The sequence below is a fragment of the Glycine soja genome, chromosome 12 (assembly GCF_004193775.1).
Source record: "Glycine soja cultivar W05 chromosome 12, ASM419377v2, whole genome shotgun sequence".
Lineage (NCBI taxonomy): Eukaryota > Viridiplantae > Streptophyta > Magnoliopsida > Fabales > Fabaceae > Glycine > Glycine soja.
The window spans coordinates 41,751,651-41,774,787 of NC_041013.1; the positions used below are offsets into that span (position 1 = coordinate 41,751,651).

General features: G+C 30.3%; 1 long non-coding RNA gene across 1 annotated transcript; it reads right to left on the reverse strand.

Annotated features, from left to right (window-relative positions):
* Positions 1-917: 917 nt before the first annotated feature.
* On the reverse strand, positions 918-2,661 carry LOC114379666. The gene is made up of 3 exons (XR_003659553.1): positions 2,386-2,661; positions 2,139-2,265; positions 918-1,963 (listed from the first exon to the last, which is right to left on the reverse strand). It is a non-coding gene; the product is annotated as an uncharacterized LOC114379666 (long non-coding RNA).
* Between the last annotated feature and the right edge of the window lie 20,476 nt (positions 2,662-23,137).

Below are 23,137 nucleotides of genomic sequence, written 5' to 3' on the forward strand. Positions count from 1 at the left end.
TAAATAATTAAAAATTAACTATCACTTCATTTTAATAGAGATATTTAACGGGAACCAAACATCAAATGGAAAAATAGTTAAGGAACCAAAATAGTCAAATATTAGTTTAGGGGTTAAAAACAAAAATTTTCAATAATTAAGGAACTAAAATCATATTTTAATCTAAATTAATGAATGAATGTATAAAAACTATTTAAATTGTCATTGCATGTGTTATTTCCCCCCTTTATTATTTCATAGAAAAAGTAGAGTTGTTCACAAGTTTTTAGTTAATGTCAATATTGACTCACTTACAAATTTATTAGATATCATGCATCTATGCATTGAAATTGTTGTACAATGAACACTTTTTAAAGTAAAATTATATCAACATAATATAGAGATAAGAGAAAATCTTTACAACTACAATAACGTATTTAACTAATACTTAGTATGACAAATAAATGATAAAATTTCTAAAGTCAAGCAAAAGCAATTGTCATTGGCTAATGTCTAAACCCTCAGCTACAATCATGGATACTAGTGATTGAAGACCATAATCGTTTTGTGACAATCATGAAGATGTACATGTTAAAAATTGTCTTGTGATATTTGATTGATAGTGAATTTATAGAATGATAAGGTTGAGTTGAAATTTTGATAATGATTACCTAAGGTTTTGGGAAGGAGCTATATCTAACTTGCAACATGAATTCTTCGTCTTGGATTTTACATTGAACACTCTTCATTGTTCCATGTGGTTCATATATATTGACATTGTTCTTAGATTGGTCATCACCATTGGGTTCGGGGTGTTGGCTTTAGTTTGTGGGTAATGAGACCCATGTCCATCTTGATAAGGCTTTTCGTTATTAAACTTCAAAGATTATCTCTTTGGTGTTGTTAAATGTATTACCACCTCAAACATTTCAAAAGTATTAATTTTAAAAACAAATGGACTTATTGAAATTAGTATAGATCCATTATCTACAAACTAAAAGTCAACACCTTTAAAGCCTATGGTGGTGACTAATCCAAAAACAATAAACAATGAGCAAAAAATTCTTGTTGCACGTTGAATCCAATTCTTTCATTCCCCCGGTTCATTAGATTCACTATCAACCAAACACAACAACATTATATATAACATTTATATCCTCATGCTTGTTATATATCATGACCTTCAATCACTAATATTCTCATTGAGTTTCTTATGTAAAAAGCTTATTATCCAAACTAATGTAGGATAATTACTAAAATTGAAAGTTCACTTTCATATAAGGGTTATGATAATATTGTAGAAATTAATAGTCAAACTCAAAAGATAATAAAAAATTATGTGTCAAACTTGCAAGATGATGATATTGTGATAGTTATGGATGTAAATCACTTTTTACATTGGTTGTAACTTGATCCAATATAGAAGGTCATTTTTACATTCATAACCATCATAATGTCACCATCTTACAAGTTTAACACATAGTTTTTCATTATTTTTTGAATTTGACTACTAATTTCTATAACATTATCATAATCCTTATATGAAAGTGAAAGTTGCAATGTTAGTAAATTATCCTACATTAGTTTAGACATTAATAAGCTTTCTACCTAAGAAGCTCAATGTGAATATTAGTGATTGAAGGTCATAATATATAACAAGCATGAGAACATAAATGTTATATACAATGTTGTTATGTTTGGTTGATAGTGATTCTAATGAACCGGGGGAATGAAAGAGTTGGATCCAACTTGCATGGATTTTCTAGCTTTAGCTTCAAATCTAGCACTTTCTTGTTGCTCTATGTGCTTCATATTGACAGCATCCTTTGACTGGTCTTCAAATTAAAGGTAGTGGCTTTTTGTCCGTGAGTAATTGAATGTATGCCCTTTCTCATAAGCCTTTTCTTGATGTTGGTGTTCCAATAATTCTTGATCTCATTATTTGTTGTATTGGGCAAGTGAGATGCTATGATTGACCATCGATCTGCATAGGCAATATACATAACGAGTGATAAAGTAAGGGAAAACAAGCTGGTTTCGTTTCCTAAAGATGTAAAAGTGACTGTTGGAAAATTGACATGAAATATCGTGGTTTCATTACTTTCATATTATAAACCATTCTAAAAACAGAAAAATCTCAAAGCTGAAAGAAAGCTCACTTGTTCCCGAGAGCATGGAGTTCAATAATTGTGTGATCCTCTGCGAAACTAAAGTTTCCTCATGTTGTCTCTGGTTTGAGGTCGCTAATCCACCTCAGTCTGCAGCTCCTTCTACATCTTTGAAGACCTATATACATCCAGGAATGTAACATAAATTAAAATAGGAAAACTCAAATCACTCGAACACGAAGAAGACTCATAAATAGATTTGATGAGAAAATAAAATAGATAGTAAAAGTTGTTTCACCCGCTTTCTCTGGAACTGAACACCAGTTTCCATGGCCATGCTTTTCAACATAGATCACAAGCTTTGAGTTGATCTTCTCCATCCCTTACTATAGCATCCATGTAATTTGTTGCAGCAGACTTGAAGCATCCATTCATTATAAGAGGCAAAAGTAAATTGTAAATTACTTTGGCTGGTGATATCCATGAGATCCTTATGAAATGGAATAGGACTATTATATAGCCTACACTTTTTTTTTATATATAGAACAAGATAATATTTTTGAAAATCAACCATGAGCGTGAGATATGCCCACACTGTTAATACAAATGTCCTCCTTTTGTAATGTCTAGATCACCTATTGATAACTGTCATTTAAAACAGAACTACAGGGAGCAATAAATTTCTGTAGTACAGACACAGACAGGAGCGAAGAAAACGATGAACGAGTACGGAAGACAATAGTGGTTGAAAATTAATGCATGGTAGTGTTTAATGGCTAATGTTTTGTGCACATGTGTATATGTCCCATATATGTTCCAATTTCTTTGATTTATTCGGATAAAAAAAAATATGTTCATAAGGCGTGTAGATATGTAAGGAATAGAAGACAGAAGGAATAGATATTACAAAGATAGAGTTTTTTTTTATAACCAAAATAGGGTATTTTACTTTTAAATATTCTAAAGTAAAATGGGGTATTTTACTTTTAAATAACTCTGTTAATCATTTTACATGTACGGTTCAGTCCGATTTGTGAAATTTGAGTTTACCTTTATTAATATTTTCTGACTATTAAAAACGTCGCAATTTTTCCTGATGATGAAAAACCATTAGAAAAGTACTTGCACAAAGATTCAAGGGTGGAGTCCAAAACTCCCCCCTCACCCGGTGCCACTAAAATGACTGATTTAGAGGTTTTAAGCCGGAAGAAAAAAATATATTAAAATGATTAAAATTAAATAATAAAAAATTATTAAAAGTTTTAATTTTTTTTAATCTCCTCATAAAAAAAATCTGAATCCCCTTTCTGTTTGTTTTTTCTATATTTATTTTTTCAAATCCACTTCATGACCTCCTCTTTGACGTCACCAGCCATGTCCTACGTTACCGCTGCCCCTTCCTTGGCCTTACCTGGTTTGGAACTCTAGAGACAATGTTCTTCTCCAAGGACGCTTCTTCTCTTACAATGATTGTAACAATTCAGATGAATCACACTACTGAAAAGAAAAAAATTAAGGTATAAGATTGTACAATTGAGACTATTTAAAGGAATTAATTGATAAATGTACTTAATTTGGATATTTATGAGATAAGTGACATTCTGAAAAGTTTTTCAAAAAAAGTATGAGTAAAAAGACAAAATAAAAGTCTTATGTTAATTTTTCAAAATGCTTATTTAGGGGTTGTTGTTTGAAATATTTTGGTTTTTTTTTCTGATATGGGTTAATCTTTTGCTTCACTGGTGTCAACAAATGAATTTAGATTGGGACATGCTAGGTGCACCCAGCAACATTGCTGGTGCACCCAGCAATTAGGTGAATGGGCAAAATTGCCCTTGCATTAAAAAAGATAATTTCTTCTTCCGGAAGAAGGTTCTTCCGGAAAGCTTCCGGAAGAACAATTTGTGTTCTTCCGGAAGAACCTTCTTCCGGAAACTTTCCGGAAGAACTTTTTTCCGGAAGAACCTTCTTCCGGAAGAACAATTTGTGCTCTATCAAAAGAACCTTTTTTCCGAAAACTTTCCGGAAGAACCTTCTTCCGGAAGCTTTCCGGAAAAACCTTCTTCCGGAAGAACAATTTGTATTCTACCGGAAGAACCTTCTTCCGGAAAGCTTCCGGAAGAAGGTTCTTCCGGTAGAACAATTTGTTCATCCGGAAGAAGGTTCTTCCGGATGAACAATTTATTCTACCGGAAGAACCTTCTTCCGGAGAAGCTTCCGGAAGAAGGTTCTTCCGGTAGAACAAATTGTTCATCCGGAAGAATCTTCTTCCGGAGAAGTTACCGGAAGAACTTCTTCCGGTAGCTTCTCCGGAAGAAGGTTCTTCCGGTAGAATAAATTGTTCTATCGGAAGAACCTTCTTCCGAAAAAATAATTATTTTTTTTAACAGGGGCAATTTTGCCCATTCACTTAATTGCTGGGTGCACCAGCAATGTTGCTGGGTGCACCTAGCATGTCCCATTTAGATTTGATATATGGAAACTCAAGAAATTAGCATGAGAAAGTGGTGGTAGGAAAAAGTTGAAGCTTTCTCCCAATTTGTACGTAGGAACGTGAGTTGATGCTGATTTGACCAAAAATTGAATAAATCAGTAGAAGAAAGTGGTGATTTAGGATGAAATTTGAATTTGGATTCAGATTTGGGTCTTGCAAGATTTTGTAGCAAAAGAGTGGTGAATCTGGTAATGTTTGGAAGGGTTTGAAGAAATATATAAAAAAAAAAAGAAGGAAATTTGTAATGAATTGATATTTAGAATTTGAATGAAATTGAAAAAAACATAGCAACATAACTTCTCACAATTTTGAAATGAATTTGAAATAGTGCTGGAAGGAGTTGGTCCAATTCGTTCTTGGAAGGGAGTGATGAGAGAGTTGCGGAAGAGTGGTGGAGGTGGTAGGGAATTTGATAAAAATAACGGGAAAAAATGTTATAAAAGAATTAAGTGTATTTAAAAAAAAAAATCGGCGCCAAGTCAGTTTCCTCTCTTAAATCTCAACCCTTGAATATTTTATAAATTATATAATGGTAAAAATTAATACTTCACCGGCGAGACTGGAATTTAGGATTTCACCTTAGAATCCACCCTGAAGTTTATTCGTACGTTTGTTGATAAAAAATCTAAATGTGTAATACTTTAGTAATGCTAAAAGTAAAATGAATCATTTTAATAATAATAAGCCGATAAAATAGATTGAAAGTGTTAAATATATTTTTAGTAATGAGTATTTATTTTATTACCATAAGTGAAATGAAACGATCATAACCGACTCGTACAATTTATATCAGATTTCATAGAAATTTTTATGGACTCCGTATGAATACTGTATTGGAATTATACAGCAAAATGCATTCTTACTACATTTGTGTGTATTTTTGGTACTAGTAAGATCTGATAAATCTTGAAAATTACACGGGCAAGGATCTTAAAGTACGAATCAAAGTAGCAGCAAAGGAGTAACTCAAAATCCACTACTAATATTACTCATCAGTAGATTGGAGAAGATGTTCAAATACTTAAACGTTTAACACACGCTTATGCCCAAGTCTTTTTCAACTAGCTTCAAGGATCAAGCTTTTGTTCTCTACAAGCTTGGGTTAAAAAGAGCCAACAAGAATTACGTACAACAAGGTAGCGGCAACAATTAATTAAACCATTCTGGACATCTTTTCTGAGATTTGAGGAACTGTCCTTTCCACAGTTATTTGGGTGCATGTAGTGTAGACCGTGCAAAGTTATTGATTTCAGTTTGGGGGAAGAGCTTTTATTTAGTTAGGCTTAATTTTAAAAATAGTTTTCCTATTTATTTTAACTAATTAAATAGGTCTTCTTGTAATTTAATTTATTAACTTAATCCTCTATTTATTTGTTTTAATCTGATTATTTAAATCTCCAATTTTAAAATTAAACATTGACTATTAATAGAGATAATATTAACTATTATATGTCATAATCGTATTTAGTTAATACACTGATTGTGGTTTGTGTATTTTTATACTCTCTTGTTGGTATATATGTATCAAACCCTATATGATTATCTTTGGCATGGCTTATGCTAAAGTTAATTAAGATCTTTTTTTGTAAGAAATTTATTAACGATCAACAATATAATGTCATGCTAACAATAAATTTAGTTAAAAAAAATTACCTAATACCATAATGTCATATGTTAAACTAAAATCCTTTATTTTGAAAAATAAAAAAATTAAACATCTCTATTTTTTTTTTTAATGAGTGAAGTGAAAGTTCTTCTGTAAGAGAGTCACATGGTCAATACCTTATCCTCTGCACTGCACTGCAATGCACTGCATGCACAATAGCAGAAGTAGATAACGCACTCCTATTTTCCCCACCTTCTCCAACTTGAAAATGTTACTGCCACACTTGGGGCACGTTTGAGTTTTCATTTATCATGCAGTAGCGCACGTCCCTAGATCGATCCAACGGAGTAACACAAAAACACTCTCTATTCTTTTGGAAACGCTGATTTGAACTCCATAGACGGATATTGTGGAAATAATCCAAGTCTCTAATCAATTAAAAGTAATTACACATTAAAATATATAAATAGAAGGCAACTCTTACCTCTTGAACTAGTTTCTGAGATTGAGTTAAACCTCTCACATTATATAATACTCAAACTATTTCACTCACCTTTCAATTGGCTGAGAACAATAAAGAGTTTTGGGTCCGCAATACAGATCACATAGCTGCAAATCATACTGCTTGTCATCATAATCATTTATGAGAGTCACTACGGACAGCGTGTTTGTTTGCAAGTTTTTATTACGTGTCCATTTCGAATTTAACTTGAGCTGCTTCAATATTGTGGTTTCGTGTATTTTTATACTGATCTCTGTCGGTATACATGTATCAAACCCTATATGTTTATCTTTGGCATAAAAAAACTATTGATGATTCAACAATGTTAATTACTAATTAGAATATCAGTTAGAATGATGCAGAAATGATGGAAGGAGCATCAACGTCATTATTAACCAAGAAGCAAAGCCTCTATTCTGTTGCACTTTAATAAAGAAAATTGGAAGATGCAAATTACAATCAGAGCTTAATATGTAATTATAGATGCATCTATATTTCCTTATCCCAATTGGTCTTATCAAACTATTTCAGATATTCTATGCTAAAAATCGAACATTATTTCCAAAATGGGAATTTCAAAAGTAGATTATCAACTATCAGTACAAAGTCAATATTAATAAAAACATTTAACATAGGGTCTAAAGAATACTTTTAATGCATTAAACTACTACCACAATGCCAAATAAAATAATTAAACAAATCAACATTAATAATTAATTCCAAATTAAAAATAAAAAATAAATAAATAAAAGGTTGACGAGTTTATCTATTCTAACGTGGTTTCTTGATGAGTTAAGTGGAATGAATCAAAACGAGTTGGTTGATTAAAAGTCGTAACCTGTTCCATAAAAAATTGGTTATCATGCCAGGCATGAGCAATAACTGTAATAAGTTTATTTGGTTAGATATTTCATATATACAAAAAGAAAAGTTTACTTGCTCAGATTCCTTCACATGCATGGCAGCCATTATAAACGATCAGTGATATGCCCACTTAAACAGCTAGAAGCCTAGAAAGATTATAAACGTTCACTCCATTTTGAGGTGAAAATGGGCCAGAGAGAGGAGATAGATGGAGAGAAGAAAGAAAAGAAACAAAGAGGAGTAATAAATATGATGTGATTATGAAAATTGTAGAGAAAAAAATGAGATGAAAGTAATTTTGTAAGACAATAACACTTCATTATAATTGTGGTTGTCCCAAGTTATTTTATTTAAAATTAATCTTATTATCATTAATTTATTTTAATTTTTTTTGTCTATCATTAATATTATAAATAAATAAATAATTTTACATTAAAAAGATAAAAAAAATAAGATTTATTTTTTATTCTTACGTGACGACTATCATTATAATTAAGACAGAATTAATGAGTATTTAACTTTCTCACAACTTAAGCATAGGTGGATCCCCGTTTAAAAGTGTGGGAACAATTGTCCCATAAGACTTTCTTTTTACATGAATATATTTAATAAGTTCTATTTTTGCTCCCATACAAAATTTAGTACTACCCCATACGACAATTCTTTTTAAATGAAAAAAAAGTTATAAAAGATAAAAGAACGAAGAATAAATTGATATTAATTATATCACTTCTACTTTCAAAGTTTTTATAATATTGACAATGAAAAAGTTATAAAATATAAAAATCTATAGACATCAAACAATTATAATTTATAAAAATATAGGTATTTTAGATTTTTTTTTCATGACATTATATATTTTTGTAAAAGTTTGTAATAATTTTCTTCTTGTTAAAATGTTATATATTGTGTTTTTATTCTCACTAAAAACAATTATGAATCCACCACTGAATTTAAGTCTCTAAATTTTTTAAAATCCACAATTCTGATCCAATTCATAATTTACCAAACATATAAATCCTTTCAAACAAAATAACCATTAGAAGAAATGGAAAGTTTCAGATAGATGTTTCTAATAAAAAAAAAAAAAAAAGGTTCTGCTAGTCATTTAATGTTGTGGTTGCTGCATGTTGATTGATGGTGGTTTATGTAGAATGCAGGTCAACGTTGGTTTCAGTCCATTGCTGGTTCGGTGTGTTTTATTTGCAGGTGTATTATTATGCTTCTGGTGATCTGTTTATTTATGCAGCTTGGAGTAATTTTGGCGGTCCCTCAAAGTGTAATACAAAGTTAACTGTGTTCTTTTGGGAGCAGAAAACAAATAACTTTGGGGGTTGGAGCTTTGCAGTGTGGCAGACCTTGTTTATGAAGAATCCTGCATCAATAGTGCTCTCGCTATTATCATTGAGGCGTTTTGGTGAAGGAACCATGCATATTATACTCTGTGCATTAAGTGCTGTATGTGAAATCTTATGCTATTCTGCTTGCAATCACCTTTCTGTATTTTTGCCTTAGTGTTCCGTCTTTTGTTTAGTTGAGGAACATGGTTGACTTGAGTGCATGGTAATGGGCATTTTCCGATACGAGAAATGATAGAAACACGTTATATATCGTTATGTGGCACATTTTTTTAATATATTTTAATTTGTTAATTGAAATGTATTAGAAATGATAAATTTTTATAGGTCTCACATAATTTTCTTACTTATTTTTGTAACTTTTAATAAATTTTAACCGAGTATATTTTAAAAAACATGTTAGAAACTGCATGTGTTTTTTAATATTTCTCTTTCTAATATATATATATATATATATATATATATATATGGAGGTTCATATTTCAAAATCAATGTGTATATTACTCCCTCCGTCTATAATTATAAAATTCTAATTAGTTTATGTATTTTAAAAAATAAGTAATTTAATTAGTTATGTTAAACTTGTAAATAATATTATTCAAAAATTAATTTTTATTTACTTAATTATTTATTTATTAATGTAAAAATTAAAAAATAATCTTATAAAATAAGATAAATAATTAAAAAAAAAACTTATAATTAAAGGAGTATCGTTTAACTCAAATTCTGATATGGAGGTTAAAAGGAATCCGCTTTGTGGTATGTGGTAACTTCTCCTTCGCATATATGAAAAATATTCTAGCAGGACATATTTGTACTAATACTATAGTCAATTGATTTGGGATTCATAAAAGCATAATAGAATTGTTAGGATTGTTGTGGCTTCAACTGGGTCTCTTCTGTGTCCTCATGGGCTTGTTGGGTGTTGCTGTAGTATTCCTATCAGGTATGCACAAAATACAGGACGAAAGGCTACACTAGGAAAGTGAATCGAGTGAAAGTTTTTTTATGCGTTAGTAAGAATATATTAGTTAATTTAATTAATAATAATATGAATTTAAATTTTATTCTAACAATACTCATACAAAATAATGATAATATTTAATGATATTACACATAATTCAAAAATGATATTTTTCACCATTAAACGAGCTTGTATGATTAATAAGTCAATAAATATATCCATTTACGTTTACATGAAGAATAAATACATTTTCTTGTTTTATTTTTTTTTCTTTTCTTTTCTCCTTCTTTTTCACATTATACACTACCCTTTTGTTTGTCTTCTTTCCCTGTTGGCCCTCTTCTTCTCGACCCTCCACACACCCCCTTCGTCCAAGCGGGTACTCAACTTCCTCGTCATCTTCCAACAACTCATGAGTAACTAACGTTGACGCACTCAGCGCACACAAAGTGTGTACAAATACTTGGAACATCGAACCTTAAACTTAACAGCATCCCTTCTCCTCGTGATTTTCACCGACCTCGGATCCTTCCTCTGTGCCGTCAAAAGAAAATCCTTAATCTCATGGATCTGCTTAGGCATTGTGGTTTGTGAGATGTGAGTGATGACAGTGAAAGAAAAAGGATGGTTCTTCTTTATTATGATTTTAATTTCAACTTAATTGTTGTCTTCGTTTTGGTGATAATTTGAATGGTAGGGTTGTATATTACCCATTGTATTTTGCTCATATATAAATAATTTGTTTTAAAAATTTTATGTAAGCTAAAATTTACCATTTAAAAAATTAACCAATCTTATATTTTAAAATATTAATCGGCTATTTCATCCCTTCCCTAAACTTATCCTCTGCTTGGCATGGCACCCTTGTATCTTGTTGCACCAGACTTGAAGCATCCATTACATTGTAAGAGGCAAAAGTAAATGGTAAATTACTTTGGCAGGTGTTATCATCCGTTTGATCCTAATGAAATAGTGAAATAGAATAGGACTACTATAATGGCCACACTGTTAATACAAACCAGTACTCTAGTTGTAATGTCTAGCTATCCCCTATTGATGACTCTCCTTCAAAACGTGTGTACTCTAGCTGGTAAAGACAGCCAGAACTACAGGGAGAAATAAATCACTACAGTACAAACACAGGGAGAAATAAATTAAATTGATATTGATTGAAAATTACACTACAAAAATAAATGCTTTTTATGACGTACTTTCAAAGGGTTGCTATACGATCGTCTTTGTATTAAGAACGGTGACATTTTGGTAAATATTTTACATATTTAAGGACGTTTTGGTTTGGCAACTTTTTTGAAAAGAAGACAGGGGCATTTTTACAGTAGTGTTAATGCATGACAATATTTAGTGTTTAATGTTTTGTGTGTGCATGCATATGTCCATAAGCAATGTATAGAAATAGAAAAGAAAAGGAATAGATATAACAGAAATAGAGATATTTTTTCTTTTAACAAAATGAGTTTTCTTTTTATTTATATTTATTAAGAGGATGGATTAAGACCAAAACTAAAAAACATCTCTCAAAAGCAACAACAGACAACAATCCGGGTCAAGGGGAGAAATCAGAACACGGATTTCTAAAGGTTTGGAATGGGCCATTGAAGCCAACCAGTCCGCAATAGTATTAATTGGATTCCCTATAAACGTGCCTTACGGCATGTTTGGTTTTAAGTCAAATAATTCCAGATCCACATCCAGCTTAACTACGTACATATATTGGACGTGAAAAAAATTGACAGATGCACGTATATAACATGCAACCAAACACCCACTAAGGACGCGCAGAGTATTGCTGAATCTGGTGGACCAAACTACTAGCAGGATGGGTTGGTGCAATCGGCAAATGGATAATCAACTTCACGTAAGTTTATTTTGGTGACTTTTTGATGAAAAATCAAACCAAACGAACACCCATAGGTGTGAGTGCATTAACAAAGAACTTGTTGCTGGTGGGTATTGGGTCGGATTATAAGGGTTTTAGGGATTTGTTTTTCTTTTTTCTAATATGTTGGGCCATCAGCCGCATTTTCTAAACAAGGATGTTTTATTTGCTTATGTTATTTATAATTCTATTTTTTTTCTGATGACATCTAGACATGGCAATGGGGCGAGTCGGGTACGGGTATTGTCTCCCCAATTCCTTACCCCGACTCCTCAACATATCTCCATACCCGTACCCGATATCCGACGGGTTTGAGTTTATTGTCCCATCCCCGTACCTGTCGGGTATCGGGTATCCCCAACCCCATTCCACACACCATTTAGAAAAATATTTTTTTTTGTAAAAAAATATTAAAAATTTGATTTTAGAAAAAAAATAAATTGATTGTTAAACATTTATTTTTAACTACTTATATATCAATAAATTTATTATAACGCGTGTGTCTACATAAATAGTTAAGAAAATAATATTAAATTATGTAAAAAATTTAAAATAAAATTAACTAGTAATAAAAATTATATGCCTTTTGATTAAATTATGCAAAAATTTTAAAGATTTTAAGTGGCGGGGCGGGTTCGGGTTCAGGGTCGGGACGGGTCTAGTAATCTCATACCCGTACCCGTATCCGACTTTTGGTTATCGGGAAAAACCCGAACCCGAACCCATACCCGGTCAACTCGGGTATTACCCGTCAAAGTCGGGACGGATTCGGACGGATACCCACGGATACGAGTTTTCTTGCCATGTCTAATGACATCCTCGTATTCTCTTTCAATCTCTTAATTACCCATTATATCATTTTCTTTAAAGGATTACACCCATTTTACCTTCTAGAAATATTTTTTCAAAATTACATATACCTATTTTAAAAATGTATCTTCATAATTATTCATAGTTTTGGAGATATACTTTTGAAGTATATATTTTTTTAACAAAATATCACTTAAGAATTAAGATGGTTGATGATAAATTAAAAAAATGATAAATATTTATCTTATACCCATATTTGTTAGTCTTATTTTCATCATATCATTAATGTTCTTTAAATCCTATCTAAAATCTTATTTTTATTATTCTTTAAATCCTAATTTTAAACTACCTTTATCATATTTTCATTATATAATATTGTGTTTTCATCATTATTATCCAATAAAATAGTTAATGGATCAATTGTAGTGAAATTGATCCTAACTTAACTAATATATAATTTCAAGTTCAACCACTTTTTCTAATATAAAATTGTGTTAAATATTCGAGGAGAAAATTTTTATTACTCTTATTAGTTCTATCTTATTTAAGCATAATTAGCTTCACTAAAAAAAACACATCATCACTACAAGAAAAATCATTATTTCATCGAAAATGTTTGAATTACCAATGGAATTTATCGAGGGATTATATTCCGTTGAAAAATTTTTATTTACCAACGGATTTTACTCATTGAATATTGTTAGGTAATCAACGCTCTCACAAACAAAATTACTCATACCCATAAAGGATCGTGAGAACACAACAAAGATTACATCGTAGAAAAAATAACAACACAAGAATTTAACGTAGTTCAACACCTCTTGCATACGTTCACGAAACTGTCTCAAAAGTATTTCTCTATCACAAATTTGACTACAAGATTGTAACCCACCCTAAATAATGTATCACTCTACAAACCTGAATACCTTACTCAATGGTTTAAGAAATGATAATACTCTCACGCAAAGACACTTTTCTCTCAATAAAGTGATTTTGTTTCACAATCTCTCTTCTCACACGCTCTCTCTTCACGTGTGTCTTCTCCACTAATTATCTTCTCCATTTATAGTGAAGATTGTCACCAACTATAATAAATAAGTTCTATTAGAATTTGAAACAAAAATAACTTTCAATACATCTATTCAAATAAGTTTCGTCTAATAAAGTACAATCTTTCAATTTGCATTTAAACCATCTAAATCTTAGTAATAAAAATTCAATTCTCACTATGCATTAAATGCACCTTATCTTTTTGCTTGGAACTCTACAAATATGTATCCTTCGAAATAAAAATTATACCCAAAATCAAAATAATAGGTAGACTCCACTCACATTTGTGATTTATGATAGTGCACTCGCACCCACGTTGTTGTCACACTTATTTCACCACCAATGCTGTTGTTGTCACGCGCGTTCGTCGCTGTTGAACATCATTGTTGCCATCACTTCTCGTGCTTTCTACCTAATAGGTGTGTGTGACATCTCATCACTTATCCTTTCTTACCCCCCCCCCCCTTCATCCCCTTCCATAATACCCCTCATTCTTTCTTATTCTTTCCTGAAAGTGGATTTATGCTTATTGTTAGCTCACATTGGTTCTTGTTCTTAATATTTTGTTGACTCATGGAATGATGTAATGCGAAATGTTTCATCTGATGGTAAGAAGTAAGAACACCAGAATTCTCTTTGAACAAAATATGAATAATTGTTGATATATGCCCTTCTTTGTCAATCAAAATTCAAAACTTCGATTTTCACATATGAGGTGGAGACTAAACTTGGACTGTGAGCAATTTTATACACTCTCATTCACAAGATCTAATGAAGCTTAGCTTTTAAAGTTATCATAAATTATAAATCAATTTAAGAATATGGCTCAAAACAATTCTCATTATAAATTATTCAAGTAAAGCCCTCTTCCTGAATTAATGTTGTGCTAATTAGCAAGCAATTGTTCTTCCTTTATAAACCTAAGCAATTCAAATAAAAAGATGCAAAAAATGGGGATGATTCATTTGAATCAAAGAGGACATAACATAATTGCTAATTATGAGTATATTTTTGGGGTTAAATTATATAGAAATTTGTAATTTTTTCTTAATTTTTCTTTTTTGAGCAAATAATTGTCAAATTAACATTATTTAAGTTTTTGTGCAGAGAATATTAAAAGTGATGAATTTATATTGCTTAATGAGTAAAACAAAGCCCAAAAAAACAAGATAATTCAGGAAGGCAGGAATAATTAAGGAAAATGAGCTAATTAAGTAAAACAAGACTAATTAAGGAAAACAGGACTAATTAAGGAAACGAGTGCAATTAAGAAAAGTAGTCTAATTAAGAAAAGAATGACTAATTAAGGAAAGTAAAGGTGAGCTTAGTGCAAGAAGCCCGCTAATCTACACCTATAAAAAAAGAAGAGAAAAGAAAGAAAAGACACACAGAAATTCCAAGAGAATGCAATTTCTTATAGAAAGTAAATGCTTGAAAAAGGAGAAGCAAACATTGAGAGATATTCCTTCCCTTCATTCTCTTTCTTATCTTTTCCCTCTTTATTAAATATTTTCATCTTGCAATTGTAAAGTCTCCATGACAATGAAAGGTTAAACCTCTTTTGTTGGAAACTTGACAATCAACTACTTTTGATGTAACTTCTCTTCTTGTCTATTTAATAATATTACATTTGTATTATTCTTTCTTATGCTTAATATTATTGTTTGTGACTTAATCATCCATTTGCATGGTAAGTTTTTGAGGTAGCGTTGAAAAATGTTACTTTTTAATAGAACTGGAAAAGTGTATCTAAATAAATTAATCACTAGGGATATGTTGATATTTGTTTAGCATGTTATACATTTTTATTCTTAATACAATTTACTATTTTAACTCTACAAAAGGATTTGGGAGAAAAAATAGATAAATTAGACTATTTCATGCGGGTATCAAAGTTAGAGTATGTTAGTAGATGTAGTTGTAAATTAGAATAATTATAAATAAAGAAAAATCATTAACATTATATCAAAGAGTAACTATGATAGGTTAAGTTTTCAACATTCTCATCTTCTGAATTTTCTTCTACAATAATATTGGATTTTCTCATCTCTTCTGTCTTTAATTAATTTAAATTCTTGTTTAATTTCTACTTTTGTTTGATTTAATTTTTTGCCAATTTAAATTATTATTTTTCTCATAACATTTTCAAGTTAATTTTCTTTAATTTCTTTTATTAATAAAATATTCATCTACCTAACTACAAACAAAATCTTTCTGGATTCGATACTCAAACTTCTGTTTTAACTTTACTCTTAAGACACATGGTGTACTTGCCAATTCATCAACATCAGGTGTCTTCCTATAACTTTTTTTTGTTTCAATCACAAGTCACAAAATATTTTTCAATTGGAATAAGGGAATAATAGAACAGCTTTGGGAAAAAAATCTGATAAATCCTAAAATTACAAATTCTATAGGAGTTGAAAAGTGGCACATTACATTAGGGGTGCAACTTGCTATCTTGTTTGTGTGTGTATAAGCTATGTTAACATTATTTTAACCAAACGATATCTGCTAACTTATTTGCCAGTTTCCATGTGTATTACAGCAACATAGCTTCTATGAGCTAATTGTGAACAAAGCTAGTGGTCTGGTATGCTTCTTTTATTTATTTATTTATTTATTTTACGTTCTTCTCTATTGGAAGGTGCATGTTTTGTTGTTAAATGATGTCATCAATACTCAATTTCTTAATGCTCAGGGGCAAAGCATAGTCAGGATTTAGGTCCCTCCAAACTTTTCTGCACCATTACTCATTTGTACTTCATTTTTTCAAAATAATGTTCCCCTACCCCCAATTAATGTGTTTGTTCTTTTGGCTCCTGTGAGAAAATTTTGTAAATTTGTTTGACCTTTTCATTTCATTAGTCGTTACTTCCTAGTCTTCCCTTTTGTGTCGGCAATTTGACATATGTAGTTGATATAGAATACAATAATATAAAACAGCTTTGTTGAAGTTGTTAACTCATTCTCTATTTTTTATTTCTTGACATCTTTAAAATACCGTGTTGCTGTAACTTTCTGGTATTATGATTTGGTATGTAAAAAAGATGTGTAGTTATTAGCTCTCACTGATTGAGCTTGATTCCCTCTAAACCTCTAGATCTGCACCGTTAAATAATTAAGTGTTATATCCAATGGTGTTAAGAAAACTTGTGTACCGTGTCTGACATTACAACCTTGTGCACCCTAGAACCCGTCCCCAATTCATAACTTAGCAATATGTCACAATCTGTATTGTGACATTCTCACATTCCCCTATACACAAAGCATTTTGAGCTTGAAACCTAAACAATACATAAAGTCAATATGTTTTGTGACGTAAAGGAAGATTATCTTTTGGTAATGGGGCCTCCAATTATGTCTATGCACTAAATCTTTGTCTCTCGCTCAGATTTTCTAGTAAAATAAGGACAAAGGGTGTTGCTTTCCCTGTCAAGCTGTTTAATGCAATTTCAGAATTTAACAAATGAGTATTTTGTGTTCCAATTATGTCTATGCACTATCTTCTGATTTTAACATCTATGTTCATGAGCCTATTAACCTATTATCACCCACGACCCATGTTCCAGTTCAAGACCAGTGGACAGCCCTCAGTAAACACTGTCATTATTTTGTTTTTAAGCTCTAAAAGATAAGCTCAGGGTGTTGGATATGGACACTCTTGGTCACCCACCCTTAGGGAAGAATACTAGAGAGTAGTAGAGATATCCCAAGTTCTGACTGAGAATTTTCTGTTTTCTACAGGATTTTTTTAGACAATTTTATTCAAAATATTGTCAAACATTTCTCTTGTATGCTTTCTTGTTCATTTTTTTTGTGAGACTTTCTTGTTCCTTTACAAATGAGAAAGTAAAAACTAGATGTTTTTGGGATAAAAGGTGTCACGTATGCTATCTATAAAAGATAAATATTAGTGATACTTTTTCTAATATTAGATATGATAGGATGGGTCCAATGAGGCCCAAATGAAAGAAAATAAAATAGTTTAAAGGTGATAAGATAATACACTTTTTTGCAGAGCATTTAACAAATTAAATCAACAAGCCAGGCTTTCTTTTTCTCTTAGAAATAATGGTGGAATCATAATATCCTAGAATAAAAAGTAGTCGATGTCAACTATTTCAATTGCCACTTTTCCAGGATCCTCACGTGTATTTTTGTTGGCTTGAAACTATTGTTGTATGACTGACTTGTATCTTGATAATAAACAACATATACGGTGATAATTTCTAATTACATGGAAATGAAGGTAGAATTCAAGTGATACTATGTATGTTTGAGTTACCTTGAATAAACTGAGGCAATGTTTGAGCTTGCCTCTGGTAATTGAATTAGACAAGTAAAGCTTACATATCTGTTGCATTTAGCTCTACTTCATAATTTGGGGTGCAAGTGATATTCTCATGATGTGATTGAAATTGTTTGTATTTGTTAATTGAGCCTTTAGGAAGTGTTTGAATTTTAAACCTATATAGCATTCTAAATGCACCACGTGCTAATACACTATGCATGAAACCAAGTAATTAATTAGTTATTACAAATTTGAGTTGAGGTCTAGAACAATTAAATTTATGAGTTATTACAATTGTTCATGAAAAATTTTCGACGGGATAGTAAAGATGTATCGGTTAAAATTTCTTACGATTATTTTATCAATAAATTTTGGTCTGTTTGAAAATTTTGAATTACCATAGATTCTCAGGATTATCGATGGATTCCAGCAGTTGAAAATATCATTTTTTTTGTAGTGCATGTGGTCTCTACACAAAAATTAAAATCATCTTTACCAGCTATACTCACAATAGTGCTTTCCTCCGTGAAGCACCAGTATTCAGTAAACTATAATCTGCTTCTGCCAGTGCAGGCTACAGCGTAGCCACCATCATAATGATATCTGTTCTTAGAGACTATATTTTACTCTCTTTCTCTCCTTTTTTTCAATTGTGAATGTGATTTTTTTAATATATATATATATATATATATATATATATATATATATATATATGATCCTTTTTTTTAATCACTCTGAAATGAGTTCATTCAACATTATTTTTATACAAATGACCTTATCTTGGACAGGATGAATCCATACAAGTTTTGCATGCAAAAACAATATCATAAGCAAGCAATAATACAAATGTGTTAGAATTGTTTAGTTTCTGACTACTGTTAATCCATGAAATTAGTTTTATAAAATGAGTTGAATGGAAAATCTGATACATTACGATATTGTAAATTACCTTATATATGAAGAGAAGAGTTGAGTTACTCTAAGAGTAATTTTAAGTTACTCCTTATTTTCACTTTATATATATTAGTCTATGTATTGCATAAATTAAACATTTATTTTATATAATTAAAATTATATATAAAAAAATATTTTAAAATACATAATTTTATTATAATAAAAATTTATAGTAAATAAATATTTTTGAACTTATAAATTATATTTCAAATTTATGATAAATAATTTATATTGTGATATAATTTTTTTAAAATTATGATACATTTCTTTAAAAAAATATATTAATATTAAATTTAGAATAAATTATATTAAAAATGATAGATGAAAAGAGATAAAAATAAATTAAGAAAAAAATCTTAAAAAACTCTGGCCAAAGAAAAGTTTTAAGAATATTATCATTTAAGCTAGTTATTTTAATTTATAATATATTAATCTTATTGGAATTTAACAAAATTACCTCATAGAAAATATTTGTCCTTTGTAAAAGAAAACAAAAAAATAGTATTGTATTACTTTCATATTAAATAGACAATAGATGGATCAATCGTGTCCTTAATTTCCTTCTACATCCATTATTAGTCATGCAAAAAGTATGCCTACCCAATATCTTCCCTTAGCCTGAGTCCATTGCATTTGGGCTATGCTATTCTAACCCATTTTTTCACCTCCGACACTCTCACCCATTTAAGTTTACTTCTTGCCACCCCACCCTTTCCCCTCCCCTACCTTATTTCTACTCTCTCATCTCACTCCCCCAAACTCTCTCGTCGTCGCACTTCCGCCACCACACTTGCGTCGTCACACTCTCACCCACCGTCAGTTTCTCCTTTGTTTTTTTACTCTTATATTCAATTATTTATGATTTCGTTATACATTATACACAATGTATCTCTTTTGTTTTGTTTTATTTTGCTTCTTATTAGTTACATTATTATTTATTAAATTAAATTTTAGTAAGATTTTGTTAAAATATTATTAGGTCGAACATCAAGCCAGTCATCGATTATGTTTAACAGCTTCCTCGTGCTTGTAAATGTAAGTTTATGACGAGCATGGGCCTTGCATGGGGGACTCCATAACTCATTTTGTCGGGGGAAGAAGATATTATGTGAGGCCTTGTATGAGTCCATAACTCATTTTTTATTTATGTTTTGTATTGTTTCACATTTAGTATTTTATTTTGTATGTATGGGTCCTATTGTATGTATTTTGGGGTTTTATATATGCTTTGGATTTATTGCGTGATTATTATTACTATTACGTTGTTGCAATTAACGCACGCGATACAAATAGAAACAAACAAAGGCAACATAATATTATTCTATTAAATAAAAGCGCTTTTACATAGATGCGACACAAATAAGAAACAGTAGATAAAGTGCATCATCATGAGTCACTCAAACTAACAATTGTCTAGTCATTAGAATTAGTTTCACACAAGCACGTGATGATCTCTTTATTGGATCTCTGTTGACGCATACAAGCTAGGATCTTCTCAATGGATTTCTCAAACATATCATATAACTTAATCGGCACAAGACTAAAATAAAAAATTCAACAAAGATGGAAAACATTCTTGTCGTGTTTAAGCTTTAGAGACTCGTATTGAACACAACTTATTTTTTGATAATGAATATTAAGTAATGTTATGCTACATTCGATCTCATCGTGATTTTTTTTCCCAAGAAAAACAATCGCCATGTCCTCCTCACTTGCCTTAAGAAAATTTTGGATCCTGAGGACATTGAAACAAGACCCCCTTCAGAAGTTACTATCATATGACCATCGTAATATGCAACAATAAGGAATAAGTGAAACCATCTTCTTAGAAAAATGTGAATGTGAAGGAAATATGATGTCTTAGAGCATGTCTCTCTTATACTAGTGCAAATAATGTCCACATGTTAGTGAGTGATTAAAAGTTTAGTCATGCATGTGCATTAGAAAAAGAAACAATCGAGATTGCACTTTCTAAATCAAGAGTTCAAATTGCATTAATTCAAATGTGTGCCTTATTCAAGCATCAATGAATCATTAAAAGCTTTGTTCTATGCATTAGAAAAAGAAGTCGTCGAGCTTGCACCCAGTAAATCAAGGGTCCATATCGCATTGATTCAAACATGTGTCCTATTCACATGCTAGTGACTAATTAAAAGTATTGTCATGTGCATCAAAAAGAGTAACGATCAAGATTACACATAGAAAATCAAGGACCTAGGTCGCACTGATTCAAATACGTGCATCAATGAATCATTAAAGTTGTGCGTAAAAAACTGAATTTTAAAAAATTATTATTATTTTCAGAATACATCATGGAAACATATTTTCAATGTTATAAATTTGAAATACGCAGCTAAAATGTGTTCAATTTTGTTGTGTATGTATGTCAGATACATAACTAAAATATGTTTTCTTAATGTATGTTGCACAAGAAAAATGTGTTTTCATTATGTTAAGGGTACATTCTTCATAATAATGAAAACACATTTATGTTATACAATATATTAAACGAAAATGTATTTTCATTATATATATGGAAGTTGCACACTTAATGTAATGGAAACGCATTTCCAATGTGTATGTTGTAGTATTGTACAATATAAACATATTTTTGTGAGGGATATTTTCGGGGGGAAATAACCAACAGAGCCTAGTTGAAAATAGCAAACAATGGGATGAGAATAGCAACCTCCTTGCAGTTTCGGGCTTAAACTCTTCTTGTAACAAGTATATCATAACTAACCCAGATTTGTTTGTTTTAATTATTTATTTATTTTAATTATTAATATTACAAAACTAAATAGCTTAATAATGGGTAAGATTTATGAAAGTTCAACACAAATTAATTCCCAAAATTCCTTTTATACAGAGAAAAATACAGAAGAAGCATTTTCTTTCATTTTGTTTGTTTATTATTGTTTCCATTTGTTAAGTCAACATAGGTTTAGACACGAAAATAAATTCCTCAAAGCCCATCTTTACAAAATAATTATTAGCGTTATTCTTCACTCGTCTGTTATTAGCATAGAGTTCTTTTTAACAATTAGTATAGAGTTAATTGTTAGATTGTTGACTGAATTGGGTGATAGTAGAAATAATCAATAAAAAAATATAAATATTTTATTTACTTATTAAATATTTTTCACATAACAGTATCTTTTTTTTTTCCTTTGCATTACTCTATAACATATAACAATATTAGAAATTAGGGGGGGGAAAACTTGTGTGAACGAGAGGGATATGCAGTTTTATGTTATATAAATTAAGAAAGTTTGTGTGAGATTAAAGAAAATTAACCTTCCTCCGGTAAAAAAAAAAAAAAAAACATTATAATTTTATACGGGCCAACGAAAAAAATTATAAGAATAAATTCACTTTTTGAGAAATTTTATAAGAAAAAAATATATATTTTAGTTGTTTTTTTATTTATTTATACAAGTCATCTTTATGTTTCTTAGGTCGACAGGCAAGCCATCTTAATTTAACTTCTTTTTTATGTAATCAGGCATCATTAATTTGAAATTAATAAAATGTTCATATATGAAGAAAAAGATTACTCATTAAATGTTACAACAATATAATTCATTATATTGTTCCATGTTAGATGATAAAATAATATAAACAGAAAAAAAAACGTAAAATTAATTATATTTTTTAATGTTTTTTCTAGCTAGCTAAGACGATAAATATATATAAACAAAATATGTAAAATTATGGTGTGCAATTTTCAAAAAAAATATATGATGCCGGAAATTTTCAAGTTGCGGACAACATTTGAAGTGATTGGAATGGCAGCATCTTGCATGGGCAGGCTAACTTCCATTTTTGGTCCTTTGGTTGTTGTGCATTTTGCCCACCAATGAATGAATGAAGTGTTTTCTTGTTTCTTTTGATCCTATCTATTTATCCATCATTTTATTGCTTGCAAACATTTTTTTTTTCAAGTTCATTTATAAGTAACATCTTAAGTACGTACTGTATTTGTTTATTGTAATGCTAAATTTGATTTCTATTTTTATAATATAACAATTAATTAATATTTGAAGTACTTACTACATCTATTTACATTTGTTCAAAAAAATTTACATTTATTAAATTTCAATTGAATTGATTAACTCTTAAAATTTTATTTACGGTTCATATTTTACTCAAGTATAACTAATTAATGCGAAAATAACATTATTTCGTTATCATTATAGTTCATTTGGCGATTTCTAACTACACGCAAATCGTTGTACAAATGTAACTAGTTACTTT